The following is a 25,269-nucleotide window of genomic DNA, read 5'->3' as shown; positions in this document are numbered from 1 at the left end:
CTCCTCACAGGCTATTAGGCTAATAAGCTTTACTATCTGTTCTATAATCTCTGGTCGTTATTCAGCTGAGTGACCATTAAGACGGGAAACATAACGAGAGGAGAACAAGGTAAACTTAATAAAGCATTCTTTGTTCTCCTCGCAGAGGTGGAATAATGGGCAATTTCTTCTTGTTTATTGTCCACATAAAGGATTTGATGGGATCTGCACCCTCCCTGAGACTGGGAGCTTTGTCCTGGAAAACTTGCTCTCAGTTGAGAGCAGGTTTAGAAGCAGCTGCCGGAGGCAGAGACAGGACACCCCAGGCATTCTCATACATGCTGCCTTCTTTGAAGGATCCTTGGTACTTCTCACACAACCTTGCTAAGGCTGTTCTGTTGTGCATTGAATTATAATATGCAGATCTGACCTTTTCCTCTTTTAAAAAATTTATTCATTTTTTAATTGAAGGAAATTGCTTTACAGAATTTTGTTGTTTTCTGTCAAACATCAGCATGAATCAGCCATAGGTGTACATACGTCCCCTCCCTCTTGACCTTTCTCTTACTAGATAACCAGATGGGTCACATTCATTTAGAACATGGATTCTGTGTGGATTTTTTCTTTTCTTTTCTTTTCTTTTTCTGTGTGGATTTTTAAGCCACATTAGAGTTTAGCAGGACAAAACACCTGAAGGGTCACCCATTTAGTGGGTTCTTAGTTGCAGAAGGGAGAAGAGTTAGTGCACATTTGGTTGGGAGGTAGAGAGGGGGCAGTTAAGTAAATGTCTGTTTGGCCAATGAGAAAGGGATGCTTCTTATTTAAATCACAAAACGTATTTATTGCACAGATACTTATATGAAGCTTACTCTTTACAAGTCTCTACTTGAAGAACTTTACAAATATTAAAGCATTTAATCCTCCTAATATTCCCATGAGGTGACAGCTCATTATGCTTATACTATAGTTGAGCAAATGGAGGCATGAAGGGGTTATGTTAGTTGCAAAAGGTCACAGAGCATAATTTGCCCAGTGTTGGAATTTAGCTCCAAGTCCAGGCCATTTGACTTTTGACCAATGCGGTGAAAGGATGAGTCACAGATACTGTTGATAGAAGTGTGCATCCCTGTAGATTTAATCCAATAATGGACGGTAAAACCATATTGAGAGTTATGATGCTAAACACAGAATTTCTAATAATAAAAATAAGAAAGGAAGGAATAAATAGTTACTGAACACCTACTTTATACCTAGAAGTTAAAACATGTTATCTCATGCACTGATATAAAAGAGAAATTATTCCCCTCATATTACAGATGAAGGAACAAGGATTATAGAGATTAAAAGATGTGTCAGTGGCCCCACAGTTAGTTGGTAACAGAACTTCAGTTTGAATACATGTCTAAATTCAGTGTTTTTGTGTCTAGCATCTACGTGAAAAATACACTCTATCCCAGACTGTGGAATTGATGTCAGAGTTTTCATCATTCTTCTACAGAACAGTCAATGCAGTAACTGGCTGCTACTGTGTGCTATCATTACAGAAGTCACTAAATCTAAAAGCATATTTTTGGCACAGAATCCTTTTCCACTTTTATCACAATTCACCAATTTTCTATGGTTCATGTCACTGTGCAGTGCTTTGCAATGCTCTGAATACAATTTTTGACTCCCTGTTAATGTTCTTGGTCTTCTTTCCTAGTTTTCATTTTTACTGAGAGACAACCTGGTTTAGTAACAAAGGCACAGTGTAATTTTTTTCCCTTCCTAAGTGGCTGAAAAGCCCACATTCATGACATTCTTTGCCCCTTCCTTTGTGATCAGTCCTTCTGCCCTGTTCTGTTAATAATTAGAAAGATAACACCTCTCTCATCCCTTTGCCTAGAATAATCAGAGACGCATCTCTTCATCTTTTTCCTATTTTCCTTTTTTGCTAGCCGTGTATTCTGAGCTGATCAAAAGTAGTTTATTCAAGTGTCAAATGTGTTTCCAGGAGTGCTAAACTGCAGAAAATTCAATGTCACACGGGAACAATGTATGTATAATTTATAGATAAGCAGAATGAGGTTAGCAGGTGCTTCTGATGAGCATCGTGCCAGATGTAAATATTCCCAGTTCGAGTATTCATGAGTTTATTCAAAGTCCAGTTTCTAGTGACCAGGTGCCTGAAAAGAGTGGCATAAACTCCTTCTAATCATGGCATAAATTCACATCAATAGCAACATGATTACATAAAAAGCAACATGAAAAACCAAAGTACATATAGTCTTGTGAGAGATACTCTTATTGATTTGGAAGTTCATTTTTTTTTTCTTTTTCAAAAGTAACTTGTTTATGCCTATCAACTCTCAGCTCTTTATATAAAAATGTTCTGTAGTAGAAATCTTCAGAGGGATAGTCCTATGCCATGAAAAAGTCTTAAAAATGTATTTCAACCCACTGCTTCCTTTGGTTCAAATAAAATCATTTCAAAGCTTTATGACCATCATATTCCACATTGCAATCATAAGCTTGAACAGAGCTTCCCAGGTAGTGCTAGTGGAAAAGAACCTGCCTGCCAATGCAGGTAGACGTAAGAGACCTGGGTTTGAACCCTGGGTCGGGAAGATCCCCTGGTGAATGAAATGGCAACCCACTCCAGTATTCTTGCCTGGAGAATCCAATGGACAGAGGAGGCTTGCAGACTGCAGTCCATGGGGTCGCACAGATTCAGACACGACTGAAGTGACTTAGCAGCAGTAGTAGCAACAGCAAGCTTGAACAACCTCTTACCCCTTACATACACAGTGGCATCAAGACACTGCTGAAGAGTGAGCAGAAGTCTGAACTATCTGCAACAGAACTTTGTCACGCTCCAACATCTGGGCATCAAATACAGTATCTTTAAGCTTTCTCACTGAAGGCTGATACTGATAGTTGAAGATTGTATATCTTATGAGATTAGTGCAATTCTCTTTCAGGAATACATAACTAGTTCTTAGAAACTTCCAAAGACCTAATCCTCTAGCCAACTATGAAGAATTCTTTAAAACAGATATACTGCTAAATCTCTATCAGGTGCTTGAATCCTTTCTATGATTAATCCATGTAAATGAAGCTCATTACATGCTCATTTACAGGGGAAATGCCTATATATTTTATGTATGTGTGTGTGCGCAGTTGTTCAGTTATGTCCAACTCTTTACAAGCCCATGGACTATAGCCTGCCAGGCTCCTTTGTCCATGGAACTTTCCAGGCAAGAATACTGGAGGGGGTTGCCATTTTCTTCTCCAGGGAATCTTCCCCACCCAAGGGACTGAAACTCTGTCTCCTTGTGTTTCCTGTGTTGGCAGGCAGATTCTTTACCACTGTGCCACCAGGGAAGATGCCTGGGAAGATGCTATGTATACATATTATTTTTTCTAGATCTCATCCTATTGTTGGCTTTGCTTGAACAGTTTTATTTCATCAGTTTCACCAACCTTCACTGCATCTCCAAAGAGGAATGACATGTCCCTATCTTCATTGAAGTCATACTCAGGAAGGTGAATGAGGAAAGAAATTGAAGGTCCAGTCTATGTTAATTTTCTAGGGTTATCCTAACAAAGAACTACAAACTGGATGGCTTAAAATAACAGAAGTTTATTCTTTTGCAGTTTTGGAGGCCAGAAGCCTGAGATCAAGGTTTGGGCAGGATTGACCACTCTGAGGCTATGATAGAATCTGTTCCTTGTCTCTTTTCTGCTTTCTTGTGCTTTTCTAGAAATAAATGGTGTGCCTTGATCCATAAAAGCATAACTTTGATCTCTCATTTCATCTTCACATGGCTTTCTCCTTGTATGTGTATTGGTCTCTGAGTCCCCTTTTTAATAAAGAGATCAGTCATATATACTAGGGCTTACCCTAACGACTTAATTTTAACTTGATTGCCTTTTTAAAGACTCCATCTACAACTAAGTTCACATTCTGAGGTATTGGGGGTTAGATCTTCAATATCTGAATTTGATGGGGACACAATTCAACCTATAGCACCTTCTTTGATGTAATATGGTCTATTAAACAGGACATATGGGAGGTTATTTGAGAGACAGTGGTTCCAGTTGGGAGCACAGGCCTTGGAGTTGGGTGGCCTGGGTTCAAATACTGTCTGTGGCCCTTATCAATAGCTTGTTATGGGCACATGACTAATTCATTTGTGCCTCAACTTTGCCTGATGAAAAATGTGATCATACTTGTACCTACGTTTTTGTTTAAAAATGTAATATATAAAACTCTCCAAATATTTTGTTGAATTCAAACATACTTTCCCTTTAGGTACATTTCTGATCTATCTCACCAATAGTTCTGCTAAAAATAGGAAAGATTTTTATTAGAAATAATTGGTTTTCCAAGAATCCATGTAGAGTGATCATCTATGTTCACAAACCATTTTATACATATTTTGCTTATTTTTTCCTATTTTTGCTTATCCTTCATTTATTTAATCTGCAGTCTTCATTACATTAATCTATATTTTTAGAAATTCATTTATTTTCTCTCCCTCTTATTCCAGTCCTTGCTATACACATTTGTGCATACCTGCATGCACACACACATACACACTCGCACACACATTTTTTATTAGTAGGGTCTTTATATGCTGTTTTCAGTCTTTTAAGAAATTCTTCATTTTCCATCTTGCATTCTCATGTAATACTTCATAGACTCAACAGTCTCATGTTCAAGGTTAACTCTATTCACAAAAGAAAAAAGAAAACCAATGATTATCGGGAACATACTAGACATTGGGTGTTTTACAGGAAACATTTCTCTGATATTATCCCTTTCCTAAGATGAAACAGCTAGTAAGTGCCAGAAATAAGCTTTGACCCACAAGCAGATTTTAAAACATGTATAGTATTTTCCCACTATTGTGCAGATTCTGAATAAAATAAATATGGTTCAGACGTACTGTATCCAGATCATTTTCTTATGGGCCTGGATCACTTTCCTTATGTTTCACAAAGTTCCCAGGGATGGTGTCTGTGGGTGAGATGAAGTCAGAGGTTCTGTTGATAACTTAGGCCTCAGAATATGACCTGTTCGATAAGACAGAATTCAACCTGTGAGAGGCAAGACCTTTTGAATTTATTTACAAATAATGTATTTGTATGATTCAAGAACGTGATCTGGCCCAGGTTAATCTCAATCTGACTTTAACACAGGTTGACAAAGGGATGAAAAAAGAAAGCATCTGTAATTTCCAGATTTACAGCAACATCAAGTCACAGCTGACTGCCCGGCCCACGCATTGCAGGGATTGCAGGGTGTGATGCTAAAGTAGCTTTTTGAGAAATGAGATGCTGCATATTTCATTTTTTTTTTTTCAATATTACCATCCTGCCAGGAACTGCTATAAAAGTATCCTAAGTCCTGAAATGGGAGGGATAGATTTTCCAAATAGATGCCAAGCGCTAGGGAAGCCTCCAAGCTTGTACGTTGCCCATTCGGGTTGTTGGCACAGACACTGCAGCATCAACCAAAGTATTTATTAAGGGCCCAGCTGCCCTGGATGCCACACAAGATGCTGCACAAACGCCAGAAACAGGAGCAGCCCTGCTCTCCAGGCTCAGATTGATAGGAGCCGACAGTTTTAGGTCAAGAGTCCAGGTTATTTCTGGTAGGCATGTGCAACACAGCCTGGCTTACCCAGTGAGCCCTCCGCCCTTCAACCCCAAGTACATCCCATGTGACAGGCAGGACTAGAGATATTATCTGTCTTTTACATGAAAGTTCATGTGCCCTCCTCTGGGTTCTATAACTTGAGGTTAACAGAGCATGATTCAAACCCAGATCCCTGAGGTATTGGATCTCCTGTTTTCTTGCATCCACCCAATTGTCTTTGCCACAAACTGTGTGAACATTTTATATAATCACACATCTAAGATGCAAATCTTTAAAAAAAATTTTTATTGGAGTATAGTTGATGTACAATGTTGTGTTAGTTTTGTATAGCAAAGTGAATCAGTTATACATATACATATATCCACTCTTTTTTTTTTTTAAGGGGGGGTCTTCCCTGACAGCTCAGTTGGTAAAGAATCCACCTGCAATGCAGGAGATCCCGGTTCGATTCCTGGGTCGGGAAGATCCCCTGGAGAAGGGATAGGCTACCCACTCCAGTATTCTGGGGCTTCCCTTGTGCCTCAGCTGGTAAAGAATCTGCCAGCCATGTAGGAGACCTGGGTTCAGTCCCTGGGTTGGGAAGATTCTCTGAAGAAGGGAAAAACTTACCGCTCCAGTATTCTGGCTGGGAGAATTCCATGGACTGTATAGTTACTAGCATTTCTGGATAAGCTATATAATGGTTAGTATCACAAACATAGATACATTTTTTGGGCTTCCCCCATAGCTCAGTTTGTAAAGAATCCACCGTCAATGCAGGAGACGTCTGTTCAATTCCTGGGTTGGGAAGATCCCCTGGAGAAGGAAAATGCTATCCACTCCAATATTCTGGCCTGGAGAATTCCATGGACTGTATAGTCCATGGGGTTGCAAAGAGTCGGACAGGACTGAATGACTTTCGCGTCCATCTTTTTTAGGTTCTTTTCCCATATAAGCCATGACAGAGTACTGAATAGTACCACTGTACCCTATGGTGGGTCTTATTAATTATTTGTTTCACAAATGCACACACGTGTTCTTAGTCACTCAGTTGTGTCCCACTCTTTGCGACCCATTGGACTGTAACTCACCAGGCTCCTCTGTCTATGGGATTCTCCAGGTAAGAATACTCAAGTGGGGTGCCATGTCTTATTCTAGGGGATCTTCCTGACCCAGGGATAAAACTAACATCTTTTATGTCTCCTGCATTGGCAGGTGGGTTCTTTACCTGCTGAGCCATCAGCAAGCCCTATTTTATATACAATAGTGTGTGTATATTCATTCCAATTAAGATGCTAATCTTAAAGTAGGAGAATTTCAGATCTGAAAGGCTCCTAGGAGCCTGAATTCAGCACCCTTCTTTTATTTATGGGGGACCTGAGTGTTTCTGAAATGTACAATAAACCCTCAGTACAGTACATTCTTGGCAGAGCTCTGCCTAGAACCCAAGAGGGGCTGAGGGTTCCAAGCACATTAATTGCATTTAAATTGAGAATTCCATGGGGTTAGATGTCTCATGTAGTTTTCTTTTCTCCTGGTCAAAATTCTTCTCTTTACCCCATGTTGCTTCTCTTTAGGCAGTCTGAAACATTGTCCACCCCCAGAAGCAGAAAAACGGCCTGGATAAGATAGGTTGAGATTGTTGAGACACTGGAAACAGAAGAGACAGTGAAGTCAGGCTGAGGTTTCCATGTAAGGAACCAGCCTCATTCTTTCCAGTCGCGGGTAATCAGTCCAAGATAAAAAGAGTGGCCTGAACACAATGAGCACCTCGCGTAGCAGATTCATGAATGAATCTGAAGCAGACAATTTTGCAAGTTCTGATGGAGGCAGGGGAGAATAAACTAAGGGAACAGCGTGTCAGGAAACTAGAATCCATCATTTGCGTGCAAGGTGTAAAACTCTGGGCTAAAATTGGATCCTCAGAGAGTTGATACGCCCTGATTGAAATTGACTTTTTGTCATCCTCCATGACAATGAACTGAACTGAAATAACCTGTCCTAGAAACTTCTCTTTTCAGCTCCTTTTCTTATACAATGTAAAAACAAAGGTCACACAAAGACACACACACAGGCACTTACGATGAATGAAGTGATGCTATTTATTCATAATCAATAAGTTAATATGTGCTTATTGTGAGTCACAAAGATAACATCACAAGATTAATAAGACACGATTTCCTGCCTTCCAGGAACTCTGAGTCTGGCTAGCAAAATACATAGGGGCAGAGTAATCAAAACACAATATAGAAAGGGCTATAAAAAAAGGTATTTAAAAAGTATCATGGTGGCTGAAGAGTGCAAGTGCTGAACCTGCAAGTGCTGGTTAGAAGATGCTGGCCTGGGAAGACTTGAGATAGGAGGAGGCCTTTCAAAAGTAGCAAGATAAGTAATGACATTTCAGAAAAAGAAAGTGTGTAATAAAATCACAGTCAGGTGGAAGCATGACATAGCATGCTTTGTTCTGTGAATGATTAGTATCATGCAGCATAGGGGGCAAGATGCACGAAAAAAATAGAAGATGATTTGGAAGGGAAGGGATTGGTTAGGATCACGTGTTGAAAAGCCTTGGATACCTGGAGAAGGAGCTCAAACTTTATCCAAGATGCTGCTCAATTAGGGAGTGACTTGTTGAACTGTTTATTTTCTAGAAAATAAATTCCAAGAGAAAGATAGATCTGAAACGATGATGACAGTGTTCATTGAGCAACATTGGTCCATTTTCTGGATGAAAATAGCATATTCTTTATTGTCTAATTTCTAAATTTAGCACAAAGTTAAAGTGTTGATGACAGCCAATGCTATCAAAGCTTTGCTGAAATCAATATAGTCAGATATTTCTGATGATGCAAATTGTCAAAGCTGTTTTGAAAAGAAATATGAAAGTTCATTATTAAGGAAAATATATGCAGTTATGTGCCTTGAAGCAGCAGTCTCAGTTTTGAGAATTTAAATGAAGAAAATTATCCAAAGCCAAAAGAGCCATAAAATTTAGAGATGTTTATTTGAGCATTGTTTATAATACCCAGATAAAAAATAAGCACCAACGATAAGACTGTTGAAATGTTTATTTTATGTTAGAGATGTTTATAAAATGTTTGTGTTTATGTTAGATATGTTTATTTTAACATGATTTATAATAGCCAGATATAATATCTAGATTAAAAAATAAGCACCAACAATAAGACAGTTATAAGTACATTGTATCAAACTGGCCAAATGAGGTGTAAAGCACTGATTAAAATATCTACTGAAACACAAAAAGTTTAGTTAATATGATGTTTAAAAATACAAACATATGTGTTCATTATTATTCCTGCTATGTAAAATTAAATGTGTGTAGCAATAAAAATTGAAGAGAGCAAAGACAAATGAACACTATGTAATGTATTTAGAAAGTAAAATTTTTCTCGTTATATTTAGAGTTGCATTAATGCTTTTATAATGACGTCTGTAGAAAAAAATCACATTTAAAATAGCTGTCATTTATTAAATGTCTATATTATGCTAAGCACTGTACATGTTTTATCTTATTTAATTCTCATAGCATTCCATAAGGATGGTACAGCTATGATCTATCCTTAATTGAATTTTAATTTTTTTGAATTGATATATATGTATAATTTATAAATGTAAAGCAATATAAATAATTTCATTAAGAATAAGAGCAATATCTTTGTCTTTCAACTCCAATTCATACAAATGATTTTAGAAGTTTCTCAAAGCTCCTCTGTATTTTCAAATCATGTGATATTATATGCGTGCATGCATGCTAAGTTGCTTCAGTTGTGTCCGACCTTGTGCGAACCTATGGAATGTAGCCTGTGAGGCTCCTTTATCCATGGCATTCTCCAGGCAAGGATTCTGGAATGGGTTGCCATTTCCTTCTCCAGGGAATCTTCCCGACCCAGGGATTGAACCCACGTCTTTCATGTCTCCTGCAAGTGGGTTCTTTATCACTCGTGCTGCCTGGGAAGCCCATGTGATACTAACCATTTATAAATTCAAGCTTAAAATATTATATATTTAATAAAATCAAGCCATTCTTTAAAAATTTGCCTCTGAAAAAGAATAAATAATTGCTAAATCCTGAGTAAAACTCATAAAAAAAAAGAGAAAATAGAAGCTACTAATATCAAGAATAAAAAAGAGACATCAAACATAATTCATTGATATTAAAATTAAAATAAGACAATATAAACAGTTATATGGCAGTGTACTTGAATGTTTAAAGAAATTGAACAAATTCACTGGAAAGCAATTCATTAAAAATGTGGAGAAAGACATAGAAAGTACTAATTGCATTATATATTAAAGAATTGCATTTTTATTTAAAATCTTCTCACTAAAAAAAAAGCCAAACATGGATGCCTTTGCTGGTGAGTTCTACCAGATATTTTTGGAAGACATTGTACCAAGATGTTGTGGATGTAAGAAGCATGGGGTCATACCCATATTTCCAAGCGAGACAGATTTTTATGACATAAGCAGAGTGAAAAATGTGGGAAGGGAACAATGGAGGCAGAATAACTCATTAGAAAAATAGTAAGAAATGCCCAGGTAGAATAGGGTGTGTCCTGAACCTGATTAGAGGCTATAGAGATAGAAGAGAATATAACAGAGAGAGATGCCGATGCTGAACTTTCACACCATTACCCGTGGTCAAAGAACATCACGCTCAGGAGTGGGGCGGAAGGACTCTGCTCTCGTGAGGTCAATGGACAACCACAGGGGTAGGTTTTTGAGGGGTGTGTTCACCTTTCAGGACAAGCTAATAAGTCAGTCTGCCTTACTTGTCCATCCTGTAGCAATGGGCTAGAGATGGGAACAGGAGCCAACACCTTCAGTAATAACAATGAAAAATGCTTGAAATTAGAGTGTAAATCTCATCAAAGAGCTGGAAAGTTAATGAGAAATACATGACCAAGCCAAGGTTAAGCAAAGATCTGGAACCCAGACAGGAGAGCTTCCTTTGTCCTGGACCATGTTGCTACCTTGAGAAAGGCAACCAGCCAGCATCCCACTGGCAATTTTGGTGACCTTGAGCAGCTACAAACAGGTGATATCTGATTGACCAACACCTGCCCAGTGCAGGACCTAGATTGACATAACCTGGATATCGCTACAGTGATGTAGAGGTAGCCACAAAATTCAGCACCTTAGAGCATTAATGTTTTCTTGCTTTCAATTCTGCAGGCTGGTAGGGTCTACTCTGCTTCCATCTGAGGTCACTGAGCTTGTTCCTCGGATGCAGATGAACTTCAGGTTTGCTCTCTGAGTCTGGTATTCTCCTTCCATCAGCTGCTGTCCTGGGCATGCTCTTCTTTTGGAGAAAGTTGAGATTGAGCAGCACCATGTAACCACCCCTGAAGCTCTTTTGCATTCTATTGGCACAGTGAGTTACAGATCGGGACCAGGGATACACACCCAAGGGGCCGGGTGGCAGGGAAGTGAAGCTTTCCTGAACAATATTCCAGTTCATCCTTACACCTAAATATGTAAGATAGTTAACAGACATTTGGTCCTGTCCAAACTGTCCTTGATATTTAGTTCTGTACAAAACATCCATAAGACATTTGGTCCATAAGACATTTGGCCCATGCCAAAAGGCCCTTGATATTTGCAGAGCCATTTGAACTTTGCAGAGCATCCATAAGGCATTTGGTTCATGCCAAAAGCTTCTTGGTATTTGGTCATATGTGGACCTGTCTGAATTGTCAGTGGAGACATTTGGTCCATGTCAAAAGTTCATTGATATCTGATCCTGTCCAAAATCATTAGGTGACTCAGTGGTAAAGAATATGCCTGCAATGCAAGAGACTCAGGTTTAATCCCTGGCTTGGGAAGAGCCACTGGAGAAGGGAATGGCTATCTACTCTAGTATTCTTGCCTGGAGAATTCCATGGACAGAGGAGCTTGGCAGGCTACAGTCCATGGGTTATCTAATAGTCGGACACTATCACTATAGCCCTGAAGCCTGAGGGCTCAATAGGCAAAGAATCTGCCTGTAATGCAGGAGACAGGAGACGCGGGTTTGATTCCTGGGTCAGGAGGATCCCCTGGAGGAGGAAATGGTAGCCCACTACAGTATTCATGCCTGAAAAATCCCATGGACAGGAGGGCTACCGTTCAAAGAATCACAAAATGTCAGACACAACTGAGCGATTAAGCACAAAAATATGATTATGGACATTTTGGATAGAACCAAATTTCAACAACTTTTTGGTATAGGTCATATGTCTTACAGATGTTTTGGACAGTACCAAATGTCTCATGCAAAGAGTTGACTCATTGGAAAAGACCCTGATGCTGGGAGGGATTGAGGGCAGGAGGAGAAGGGGACAACAGAGGATGAAATGACTGGATGGCATCACCAACTTGATGAACTTGAGTTTGAGTAAGCTCCGGGAGTTAGTGGTGTACAGGGGGCCTGGCATGCTGTGATTCACGGGGTTGCAAAGAGTCGGACACAAGTGAGTGCCTGAACTGAAATGTCTACAAGACTGAAAGACATTCATTTTTTTTCCTAATACGCTTTTAGAGGATAATACTGGAGGATATATTCAAGGCAAAGAATAATTTATTTAAAATGATGTAAAATAAAAAACTGTTGGAATAAAACTAACTACATTAAAAGTAAGAATTTATATTATTAAATGATATCACTAATGAGTAAAAAATAAAAAAAAGAAGTAAGCCAGAAAAAGGGAGAAAATTATTGCAACATACACAACCACTGAAGAGCTTGATTCCAGAAGCCATAATAAAGATTTCTGACAAGTCAATGAGAAAGAGGGATTTCCCTGGTGGTCCAGTGGTTAAGACTTTGTCTTCTAATGCAGGGGATGTGGGTTCAATCCCTGGTCAAGGAGCTAAGATCCTATAGGCCTTGAATCCAAAAAAAGAAAAAAGAAAATGAAAAAGTAAGAAAGAAAGAATGTTGTAACAAATTCAATAAAGATTTAAAGAAAAATCAATAAAAGAAAACATAATAGAAATATTGATTAAAAAATGTGAATGGGCATTTAATGTAAGAAGAACTTTAAATGCTCAAAAAATATAAAATAGTTTTCAATCTCATTATTACTGAAGAAAATGCAAACTGAAACCAGAAAGAAATATCATTATATGCCTGTTAAAATAACTAAAAAGAGTTACCATGAAGAAGTTTCATTCACTGAAAGAAGTGTATATATTGGGACAACCTCTTCAGAAAACACTTGGCCTTCCTTATCTAGTGGAGTTGAAGCTGTGCCCACTTTCTGACCTTGCAACTGCACTTCTAATTACACACCACAGAGAACAAGGATACCTGTGCCCCAGAGCACACACAGGAGAACTTCAGAGCGACTTCATTGTCTGTGGCACAAGCCAGAAACAACTCAACTGTCCCCTAACAGTTGAATGAATAAATAAACACTATATTCATGAGATAGAATTCTGCACAGTGATAAACCAAATACAGCACAGACCTACTCAACAGTGTCCATGAAACCTGCAATGTAATGAAATAAGTCATATTCAGAAACAATATATTTTCATCAGTCCTTAGAAAATTTGATAAAAAAGAAAAGGAAAAAGTAAATGACATTGCTTATTTAAATGGGGATGAAGGAAAGAGGACTTGAAAGGTGGTCATATGTGCATTTGCTTTATCATATTCTATGTTGATTGCAGCCATAAAATTAAAAGATGCTTGCTCCTTGGAAGGAAAGTTATGACCAACCTAGACAGCATATTAAAAAGCAGAGACATTACTTTGCTAACAAACTTGTGTCTAGTCAAGGCTATTGTTTTTCCAGTGGTCATGTATGGATGTGAGAGTTGGACTATAAAGAAAGCTGAGCACCAAAGAATTGATGCTTTTGAACTGTGGTCTTGGAGAAGACTCTTGAGAGTCCCTTGGACTGCAAGGAGATCCAACCAGTCCATCCTAAAGGAGATCAGTCCTGGGTGTTCATTGGAATGACTGATGTTGAAGCTAAAACTCCAATACTTTGGCCATCTAATGTGAAGAACTGACTCATTTGAAAAGACCCTAATGCTGGGGAAGATTAAGAGCAGAAGGAGAAGGGGACGACAGAGGATGAGATGGCTGGATGGCATCACTGACTCAATGGACATGGGTTTGGGTAGGCTCCGGGATTTGGTGATGGACAGGGAGGCCTGGTGTGCTGCGGTTCATGGAGTCACAAAGAGGTGGACACGACTGAGCTACTGAACTGAACTGAAGGTTGATCATAGCTTTTCTTCCAAGGAGCAAGAGTCTTTTAATTCCATGGCTGCATGTGACTGTATAGTTCATGGAATTCTCCAGGCCAGGATACTGGAGTGGGTAGACTTTCCCTCCTCCAGGGGATCTTCCCAACCCAGGGATCAAACCCAGGTCTCCTGCATTGTAGACAGATTCTTTACCAGCTGAGCCACAAGAGAAGCCCAAGAATACTGGAGTGGGTAGCCTATCCCATCTCTAGCAAATCTTCTGAACCCAGGAATCGAACCGTGGTCTCCTGCAATGCAGGCGGTTCCTTTACCAACTGAGCTATCAGGGGAATGTGATTAGTTATCTTAAACATGACGATTCCAGAGAAAACTTCATCTATTTATTTATTCTAGATTCATAAAATCCTGAAGGAATTGATAAAGGACTTGAAAAATTTCATAACACAGGGGACACAGGAATATATAGAAACTAAAAGCGCTACAATGGTACTTTTGTTTTGAAACAAAACTTTACCTTCCAGTTGAATCAAGGGTAAAATGAATACTCAGCAGCCTGACTTAGATTCCATTTGCTCACGGCAATTTCTGGCACAAAGTAAGTGCACTCTGACCAAACTGAGTGCCATATAGATATTTGAAATTAGGCAAAAGGTAGAGTTCTTTCACTAGGTTTCAGATGAAGCTTCCTAGAAAAATGGTGGTAATAATATTAGCTACGACAGGTTAGCTGACTGGCCAGAGGCAAGGAGCTTCTCTTGAGAGTTTGTTTCCTTGTGCAGCAAATTATTTGCCATACAGAAATATGAAAGAAGGAAAGGGATGGAGGAAGGAGAGAGAAAAGAATAGCAGAGATAAGAAAAAGCACAGATGAAGAGCAGAAAAGGGAAGTAGCATGCAGTGGGAAGACTCAAGCTACTCAGGTTACCAGAGTCTATGTAAAACGAGTGCACAAAGGCAGCCTTTTGGGTAGATTGATGCCTGATCTTAATGGAGCTTCAAGGGTCTCTTCAGACACTTAGATCTTACCCAGAGTGCAATGGGAAGGCCTTAAATGATTTTAAGACCCGATCATAATATTGGCCACTGTTGACTGATGAACTTATTATTTTTCAGATTTCTTATTTCTTATAATTCCCTCTAATTTCTAGTGTTTTCAAATGGTTGTATCATTTTAATTAAAAAAAAAAAAGAAACAACTTACCCAAAGAAATGTGATTGATTCCCTACTTGCAAAATGAGGCAATTTCCAGTTTTCCTACTATTCTTCCTTCTTTCTGTTGTATTTGTGGGTGAAATCCTGTCTTGGAGTTTAGACTGTGTGTTTGTGTGTATGTGTGTGTGTTCTCAGTGGATCACTCATGTCCAGCTCTTTGAGACCCCATGGACTGTAGCCCACCAGGCTTCTCTGTCCATGGGATTTCCCAAGAAAGAATGCTGGAGTGGGTTCCCATTTCCTCTCCTGGGCATCTTCCCGGCCCAGAGATTGAAACTGCATTGCTTGTGTCTCTGGCACTGGGAGGCGGATTCTTTACCACTGCACCACCGTATCCTTTCACTGATCATTATCACTTTATTGTGCATGTTTCATCTCTGTAGAAACAATGGTGCTTGCACTTGCTCTGTAACTGTCTCTATAACGATCATGTAGGCACCACGATAGGTAAAAGCACAATATTCCTTTACTTCTTCAGGTACCATTTGGCTACACACTGTAACTTTTGTGACTGGTTCCCCTGGGGGCTGTGAATGCAGCAGCTGCAACAGTTCCGGTTAAGTGATTATGATATTTATTCTGCACCCTAGTATATAGTTCTGTTTGCATTCTTAAGGTCTTTATTCTTCTCTAACATTATTAGGTATTATTGCAGCCATGAAGTTAAAAGATGCTTGCTCCTTGGAAGAAACGCTATGACCAACCTAGATAGCGTATTAAAAAGCAGAGACATTACTTTACCAACAAAGGTCTGTCTAGTCAAGGCTATGGCTTTTCCAGTGGTCATGTATGGATGTGAGAGTTGGAGCATAATGAAAGCTGAGCACTGAAGAACTGATGCTTTTGAACTATAGTGTTAAGGAGACTCTTGAGAGTCCCTTGGACTGCAAGGATATCCAACCAATCTATCCTTAAAGGAAGTCGGTCTTGAATATTCATTGGAAGGACTGATGCTAAAGCTGAAACTCCGGTACTTTGGCCACCTGATGCAAAAGACTGACTCATTGGCAAAGACCCTGATGCTGGGAAAGATAGAAGGCAGGAAGAGAAGGGAATGACAGAGGATGAGATGGTTGGATGGTATCACCAACTAGATGGACATGAGTTTGAGCAAGCTCCAGGAATTGGTGATGGACAGGGAGGCCTGGCGTACTGCAGTTCATGAGATCACAAAGAGTCAGACACAACTGAGCGACTGAACTGAAACTGAATAAGTAGTGTCTTCCCTAGTGGTGCTACTGGTAAAGAACATGCCTGCCAAGGCAGGAGACTTAAGAGACAGGGGTTCAACCCCTGGGTCAGGAAGATCCCATGGAGAAGGGAATGGCAACCCACTCCAGTATTCTTGCTTGGAGAATTCCATGGACAGATAAGCCTGGCTGACTCCAGTCCATGGGGTTGCAAACAGTCGGAGTCACTGAAGTGACTGAGCACATATGCATGAGTAGGTAGCATTTCCTAAGAAGTGTGGAAAAGTTTCTAAGCTGTCCTCTATCTTAAATATCCTTTTCTCTAAATTTCACACATAAAAATGAAACTTCATCTAAGAAGTAAAGTCAGATAATATTCATTTTTCTCTGAACTCAAACATTTTCCCAGTGCTTTCACATCTTTTAAATAGAGAAGTATAAAATTGGTTGGATTTATCTTTTTCATTTATTTGTTTTGGTAACATTTATTTTCCCTCTTTTTCTGAATGTTTTCTCTTGAAGTTCAAGACTTTCTCCAGATTTGGATATGTCAATATTTACTTCCTGTTGTTTGTTTGTTTTGTTTTTTGTCATTTTAGTAATTCAGTCGTGTCCGACTCTTGCAACCCTATGGACTGTAGCCCACCAGGGTTCTCATCCACAGGTTTTTCCAGGCAAGAATTCTGGAGTGGGTTGCCATTTCCTTCTCTAGTATTTACTTCCTGGTACTATATAAATTTTCTAAGCTGCAGATTCATTGCTCTTCAGCTCAGGAAGTTTTTCATTTATTTATTGAATATTGCTTCTGTTTCATTAGTTCTAGTGTATTTTCCAGGAATGCAAAGGAAGGGGCCACCCACCTCTTGTTCAGAAACAGATGATGGTCTCCCTTGCTAAGCAAGAGACTTATTCTTGAAAAGCACAATCTCTCTGAGTAAAGCAGAGCTGGGACCTTATATATGATTTTGGGAAACATGGGGTTGAGGATTAAAACACTCTTAAGAAGTGGGGGTGTCAGGGATGGGCTGATGTTTTGGCTGTGGAGGTTGGGTATTAGAGCACACATGCGCTGATTGGCTGGATTTCTGAAGTCTGATTATGAAAGTGAGTTGTCCAGAGTTTGTTCACATCCCACAATATCCTCTTGACTGTTCATTGACCAGGTGGTCAATGTCCCTCTTATTGTATCACACCTCCACAGGAGTTCAGGCAAATTGTGTCTGAGAACATGGAACATGAGAGGATCACCTGGACACACTGCTTCTCTGCGTGTCCCCCAAGTGTGGGGTGATCCCACAGCATGCTTATTTCTCTCTGCCTATGACTGCATTTTTGGCTACATTTGAGCTCGAAGCAGACAGAGATTATGTAATCTAGTAAATTACTAGATGACTGATATCTCATGAAATCTCAGCATACTAGAGCACATGGTGTGCTAAACAAATCAGGGCAGTAGTTCAAAGAGTGGCTCTCTAATAATGGGATTTTGGACGTTGCTTGGAGATACTGGGAGGCACTTTGCTTAATGAGTCCTTCCTTCCTGATAGGTGACTCCATTTAGACATCCAGGTGTCTTCTATTATTAGAACAGTAGCTGAATGAGTGCAATGACCACCACCAGCAAACATAGCCACAAGGAAAGGCCAGTTCAGGTCACACTGGCCCCTGACCTCACTCAAGTGTACTCATCGTAAAGTTCACTTTGAGGATTTTCCTTAATTTTTTCAGTTGTATGTTATAACAGATCATTATAATTTCTGCTAAACAAGTAGTATTTTTATTGTCTTATATAGTGTACATTTTATTCAATAAAGAGTCATCCCAGATAAGGTTCTTGCAAAAATATAATTTTTAAATTAACTTAAAATTTCAGTAAAATTTTTAAAATTAATTTATGATTATCAAGGCTACAATGAAGTGTCACCTCACATCAATCAGAATGGCCATCATCCCCAAATCTACAAACAATGAGTGCTGGAGAGGGTGTGGAGAAAAGGAAACTCTCTTGTACTGTTGGTGGGGATGTCAATCAATACAGCCACTATGGAGAACAGTGTGGAGATTCCTTAGCAAACTAGGAATGAAACCATATGACCCAGCAATCCCCCTACTGGGTATATACCCTGGGGAAACCATAAATCAGAAAAACACATGTACCCCAACACTTATTGCATCACTATTTACAATAGCCCAGACATGGATGCAATCTAGACGTCCACTGACATATGAATGGATAAAGACACCGTGTACAATATAATACTGCTTGGCTATAAATAGGAATGAATTTGAGTCAGTTGAAGTGTGGTAGATGAACCTAGAGACTGCTATAAAGAGTGAAGTCAGAAAGAGAAAAATAAATATCACATAATACACAGGTGGAATCTAGAAAAAATAGCATGGATGAGCCTATTTGCAAGGCAGGAATAGAGGCACAGATGTAAAGAATGGGCTTGTAGACACGGCAGGGGAAGGAGAGGGTGGGATGAATTGAGAGAGTAGCATTAACATATACGCACTACTATCTATAAAACAGATGGCTAGCAGGAAGCTGCCGTATAACACAGGGAGCTCAGCCTGGTGCTCTGTGATGGCCTAGCAGGATGGGATGAGGGGGTAGGATGGAAGCTTGAGAGGGAGAGGATGTATGTATATTACGGCTGGTTCATGTTATTGTAAGGCAGAAACCAACACGCCATTGTAAAGCAGCGATCTTCCAATTAAAAATTAATCTTTAAAAAAGCATGTAAAATATAAAATTTAATTAAAACATGAAGCTATTTGTAGAATGCCCAGCAATTAAATGTACAAAATCTACTTTTGAAGATTACAATAATTAAATTATAAGATTATAAGAATAAAATTACCAATATTTGTGATTATGTGTTAAATTAATAAAAATCCAATTTCCTTTTTTTTTTATGAAGCACATATTTTTATTATGTATTAGAAGAAGCCTAGAGATAACCAGTAACATTTTAGCCAAGTCTGAAGACTGGACTGCAGGAGATTGAAGACTGAAGGCAGGAGGAAAAGGGGATGACAGAGGATAAGATAGTTGGATGGCATCACTGACTCAGTGGACATGAGTTTGAGCAAGCTCTGGGAGTTGGTGATGGACAGGGACGCCTGACATGCTACAGTTCATGGGGTTGCAGTCAGACGTGACTAAGTGACTGAACTAGACTGAACTGAAGACTGAATGACAATTTGCCATTGGATGAATATCAATAGAATAGATGAATTGGTGTTAGGTGAAATGTAAATTTTGCAGGCAGCCTAACCCTTATGTCACTACTAGATAAAAACAGCTTACATTCTAGTGAAAATACTCCAGAAATAGGAGAAAAAGGGAATCTTGGCTCTCATTACCAACTTGTAGCTTGCACCATGTGACCTTGGCAAGTCTTTAGCTGGAAGCCTAGTCTGCTTTCACCAGCTACCCCTCGAGGATAGATTCTAGACTGTCAGAGGCCAAACTGCAATGATTTCCCTCCTACATTCCCAGGAGTTTCTTAGCATAGTACTTGAAAATAGTTTTTGCCTACTCCTGGTGTCAGCCTGACTGGGAACAGTATGGAGTTTGCAAAGTGACTTGAATCCTAAAATCAGGGTGAACCACCATGTTTCACTCCAAATTGAAGGGACTCCCAAATGCAGAAATTGCAGTGTTAAAAGTCCGAATGTTGCTCAAAACAAGTAGGTTGCACCCTCCCTCGACGTCCCCTCCACGTTTCTTTCCTTCTTTCTTTCCTTTCTTCCGTTCTTTTTTTGTCCTTCTTCTATCCAAGTTCTTTTTAAACAATTGTTCAGATTCTCCAATTCAATTGAAAGAAAGCCAGACTTCATTTAGTAACTCCATCCCTTAATTATCCTTTATTTTTCCAGCACTTAAAATTCATTCAGATATTAATACTGCAGTGAGTGATAAGAGAGATTTTTAAACCCTGGGTGATTATGAGTGTGAACTAAGGTCCAGTTCCCCCAGTGACTAATAATTAGTAACCAGAAGTGAGTGTCGTGGATCCCAGCTCCTCGAAAGAATTCTTTTCTGTAATAACTTTTGTTATTCAATTGAGAAAATATCTCTTTGAAATATTTAATGGTAGGGAAGACTAAACTATGATACTTTAGAATTGATGAGACATTTTGAGATCAACTAGAAAACAGTGTTTCCAACTCTTTCCTGGAGAAAAAGACTTCCTTGGAAGGTCCGATGTTAAGGGTAAGAATTTGGCAGAGCAGTTTGGACTCCTAGCTTCCATTTTCATTTTTCCTTAGAATAGCCTTGATCTCATCTAGTGAAAATGTAGTAAAGTATTGTGTGGGATGATATCTCATTGTGGTTTTTATTTGCAGTCTTTGATGACCAGTGATGGTGAGCACCTTTCCATACACCTGTTAGCTATTTGTATGTGTTCCTTAAAGAAATGTCTACTCAGATCCTTTGTAGATTTTCACATCAAGTTATTTGGGTTTGGGGGTGGTGGTGGTTATTGTGTTGTTTCAGTTCCTTTTATACTAGTGAAATAAGCCAGACTCAGAAAAACAAATACTGCATGATCCCACTTATATGTAGAATGTAAAGGGTCAAACCCATAAAAGCAGAGAATAGAACAGTGATTACAAGGGACTTGGGAATGGAGAGTTCAGAAGATATTGGCCAAAGGGTTCCAAATTTCAGTTATACCAGATGAATACAGGGTCAAATGACGTACAACAGAATGAATATAGTTAATAATATTGTATTGAACACTTAACATTCCCTGAGAGGGTAGGCGCTAAGTGTTCTCTCCAAAAAGTTGATGGGGAGTGCCATGTGAGGTGATAGATGTGCTAATAGCCTTAATTGTGGTAATCATTTCACAGTATACTCATATATCAAAGCATCAAGTTGTAGACTTTAAATGTATACAATTTTTATTTGCCAAGGAGCTCTCAGTAAGGCTGGGGGAAAAAGTTCTGTGCAGTGCTTTATTACTTTTGGTAATGTGTTTCATATGTCAAAACAAGGAGGGGATAACAAACTGCCCCAACACTCTCACTTTATGAAGACAGACAGTAGAACCTAGAAGACAGTAGAGCTTAGGAGAAGCTGGAGAGGGAGTTTGCACTGTTGTATGGTTTGGGGCACATTTATGAATTATGGACGTCTCTCTCTCCTGTCTCCTGTGTCTTTCTCTATCCTTTCTCCACCCGGGTTGACAAAAGTGAGAGAGGGTGAAGTCTGATATTGCCATTCTTTCAAGGATCCCTATGATCTGTGTGAAAGTTCCATGAAAAATACAGGAAATAGCTTCCCATACGTTGAATGGACTCAGTCTGCACTCACTTTCCTTTTTTTTTTCATTTATTTTTATTAGTTGGAGGCTAATTACTTTACAATATTGTAGTGGGTTTTGTCATACATTGACATGAATCAGCCATGGATTTACATGTGTTCCCCATCCCGTTCCCCCCTCCCACCTCCCTCTCCACCCGATCCCTCTGGTCTTCCCAGTGCACCAGCCACAAGCACTTGTCTCATGCATCCAACCTGGACTGGTGATCTGTTTCACCATAGGTAATATACATGTTTCGATGCTGTTCTCTCGAAACATCCCACCCTCACTTTCTTCCTAGGATCTTTGCCCTCTGCTAGCTCCCATAGTCCCCTTGAGTCTGAGGGGTGGGAAACGCCCCTGAATTGGGTCATGGGATCCCCAGTCTCCTGGGAGGAAAGACCTTTCTCTTCCTCTCTCACTGATCAAATGTCACCACAATTATCTGACTGCTGGAAATAGCTCTGGCATTTTTTGACATTGTGCGGCTCTGTTCCTGTCTGATGAATTTCTGCTTCATTCTTCCAGCCTCTTCTCTGGGTGCTGTGCTTCATTTGCCCTAGAGCTGAAATAACAGTTGTATTTCAGCTCTTTGTCCTGGCCAAACTCACCTTTCAAACAAAACAAAACCTCTTTTTTCTGTTGTTGGGTCTTTAGTGAGTTCAAATGGGGCTGTTTCTCTTGTTTTCTCTACCACAAAGTTGTCCACACAGGCTAGTATCTCAGTCCTAGCAAATGTCTATGCGTGTTAAGTCACTTTAGTCATGTCTGACTCTTTACGACCCTATGGACTGTAGACCACCAGGCTCTTCTGTCCATGGGTATTCTCCAGGCAAGGATACTGGAGTGGGTTGCCATGCCCTCCTCCAGGGGATCTTTGGACCCATAAATCAAACCTCAGTCTCTTACATCTCTTGCATTGGCAGGTGGGTTCTTTCCCACCAGCACAACCTGGGAAGTCCAATGAGTTTCTATAGCATTTTCCAGTTTTGTGTCATCCACAGATTTCATGAAAAGGCCATTTTCTCCCCCTTTCTGGGCCATTAGCAGAGAGAAGAGTCTGTCTGGAAAGGTCCACATTTTGAAGTCTCCTTCCAGCTGCAGCCTTGGTCATCCACCTCCCCTTTTGATACACATTTCCTCAGTCTCTTTTCAACCCATGGGTTCAGAAATGATTTCTGTAAGGGTGGGAAAGAGACCAGTGCTTGAATTCTTGCAGATGTACCAGGGGCCATGGAAAGAACGGGGGTTTTGGGGTCTCTCCAAATCAACTCCCGGTTGGCCCTGACCTCACTGTGTGATTGTGTCACAGAACATCAAAGGCTCCCAGACTCTGAAAATGAAACTGGAACTACTGACAACGACTTCCAAGAATTATTGTGAAGACTAAGTTGCATGAGCCAGTACATGAAACACCTGAAAGGTCTGCTTTATATCAGGGATTCAACAAAAGTTGATTCTTTCTTCCCAGTAATGTATATTAAGGATTTGTAACTGCTGCTGCCTGTGGCCAGCCTGTGTTCTCTGACCTTGACTGTCTCAGTAACTCACCAGCCCAGGGTCTATGACCTGCACCTGCATTTCCTTCAGAGAGCTTTCTCGCACAATGGAACTTATCTTGCCACCCAAGGGACAAGGAAGGACTGCCCACCAGGCAGCTGCTTTTAACCCATGAACAAAGGCATCCATGCAAAAGTATTCCAGCTCCTCCACCCTTGTTTGGATAATTCCAAGGTACCTGTTCCACTCTGGCTCCAGATTTCTTGAAATACATCCAATTTCCAGTTTTCTGTAATGATAACTGGCTTCACAGTACCCCCTTTATGATTTGTCTCCCCATCCCTGATCTAAGATAGTTTACGATCACACAGTCTAAGAACTATACCTAGGGCAGTGAAGTACTTGATGAAATAACATTTCCCCCTCTACCTCTTCTCCAGTTCATCCAAGTGTTTGGACTTAGGTCAGGCAACTGCTTAGTGGTTTGCTCCTATAGTAGGATTTTGCATCAGTTAAATGACTGGAAGTACCTTTTAAGGTTTTTTGGTCATATATGAGAAAATATGATTGGCTTCTACACACTAGGAAAAATCACTCAAGGGCTTCGTCATTATTAAAGTCATAGTCTGTATAATTATTGATTACCTGTTGATTATCTGTCTTAAATCCTGCTCAGCAGGGAATTGTCCCCAAGGGTAGTCTAGTATGGGAAGCATAAGGGTGATAAATAGTGGGTGAGAGATGGGGGTAGAGATTATCCAAGCCAGAAGTGATAAGAGGAGATGGAAAGTTGGTGGTGGGGTGCGGGGGTGGTGGTGATCAGATCACTTGTTCAACCAAGACCTTAGGAGTAGGGTCATCATGGAAAGATGGAGCCTGGAGTCAAGCACCACGGGACCGGGATCAGAAGAAGGTTGGGGATTAGTTAGACAGTTCTAGGAGGATTCCAAGGCTTTACAGGTTGCCTTTTAGTGCCACCAAGGTTTACACCTTTACAAGAGCCATCAATACGGAGTGCTAACTAAGACCTGGGCAGCAGAGTGCAAGCTGGCCTATGGGAGGAGAGTCAGGACAGACAGCCTCCTCCAGATTCAGAAAACAGGATAACGGTGTTACAATCCATCCTCTGCTCAGTGTGGGAGCGCCTCTGCCCTTGAATTCCATCAGTTTCACGCAGCTGCCTCCCCTTTTTGTCATTATGCCTTCACTGCTGACTTAACTCCCTTCTCGACATAGGTATCACCCCTGTTTCTGTGCCAGCTCATCCATTGTTGGCTGACCTAGAGCAGAAAATAGGTTGCTTAATAAATGGTCCCAGCAGCAGTACAATATGGTCTATTTCTAGGTCAGCTGTACCTGGTGGGGAGGGAACAATGGCCTCGTGGATAAAAGGAAATGTGCTACCCATTAGGAGTGTCATCCCTTAGATGGTTAATTAACCAGAGACCCAAGAGCCCAACTCAGAGAGCATCCTCTGAAGATGAAAGAGAAGTGGTGGGACTGCAGCAAGCTGCGGGGGATAACCTTGGATGTTCTGTAAAGAGCTGGTCATGCAGAAGGCTTCGTGGAGAGTGACTGATGTCGCGTTTATACAGTACAGAGCATTGTACTTTCTCACTGCTGCGGACCTTTTGGGGAGGAGTTGTTTAATCCACTAGGACATTCAATCAAGTCCTTTGGAAAGTTTCCGGTCCTCCATGATCCCTTTATCCAAGGAGGTCACCGTCTCTAGTTCCTGGCCAGGCGGCAGGTGCCACATAATAATAGTCTGGGTGCCCTGTGTTCATCAGCAACTCCCCCTGACCTCCCTGTCTTGACTCTTCACACACTTTACTTCCTGACTATTTCCGAGTCTTGACACTTTTTGACTGTACTATTTACAAAATCCACTATGCATTGGGCATTTTCTATAAATAAGTGCTCAGTAAATATTAGCTATTATTTCTGTTATTAACTGTTAGCTTTAATTTATAGTTATAGAATAATGATATCAAATGCATAATAGTAAATAATACATTATATTATTATCATAACTATATATTTATATGACTTTAGATATACCACTTATAAACTATAAATATTGTAAATATAATTATTCATGCATTATGATTGATTCATGCTATTGTTGATAACTAGTGTCATTATTATTTTAACTTATCACCATATTCATATCCATGTTAGTTTATGTGAATGCTCCCTCCTATGATACATATGCAATTATTC

This window comes from Cervus canadensis, chromosome 26 (genome assembly GCF_019320065.1).
Source record: "Cervus canadensis isolate Bull #8, Minnesota chromosome 26, ASM1932006v1, whole genome shotgun sequence".
Classification (NCBI taxonomy): Eukaryota; Metazoa; Chordata; class Mammalia; order Artiodactyla; family Cervidae; genus Cervus; species Cervus canadensis.
The sequence above is the reverse complement of the archived record's forward strand: the minus strand, read 5'-3'. Positions refer to the sequence as shown.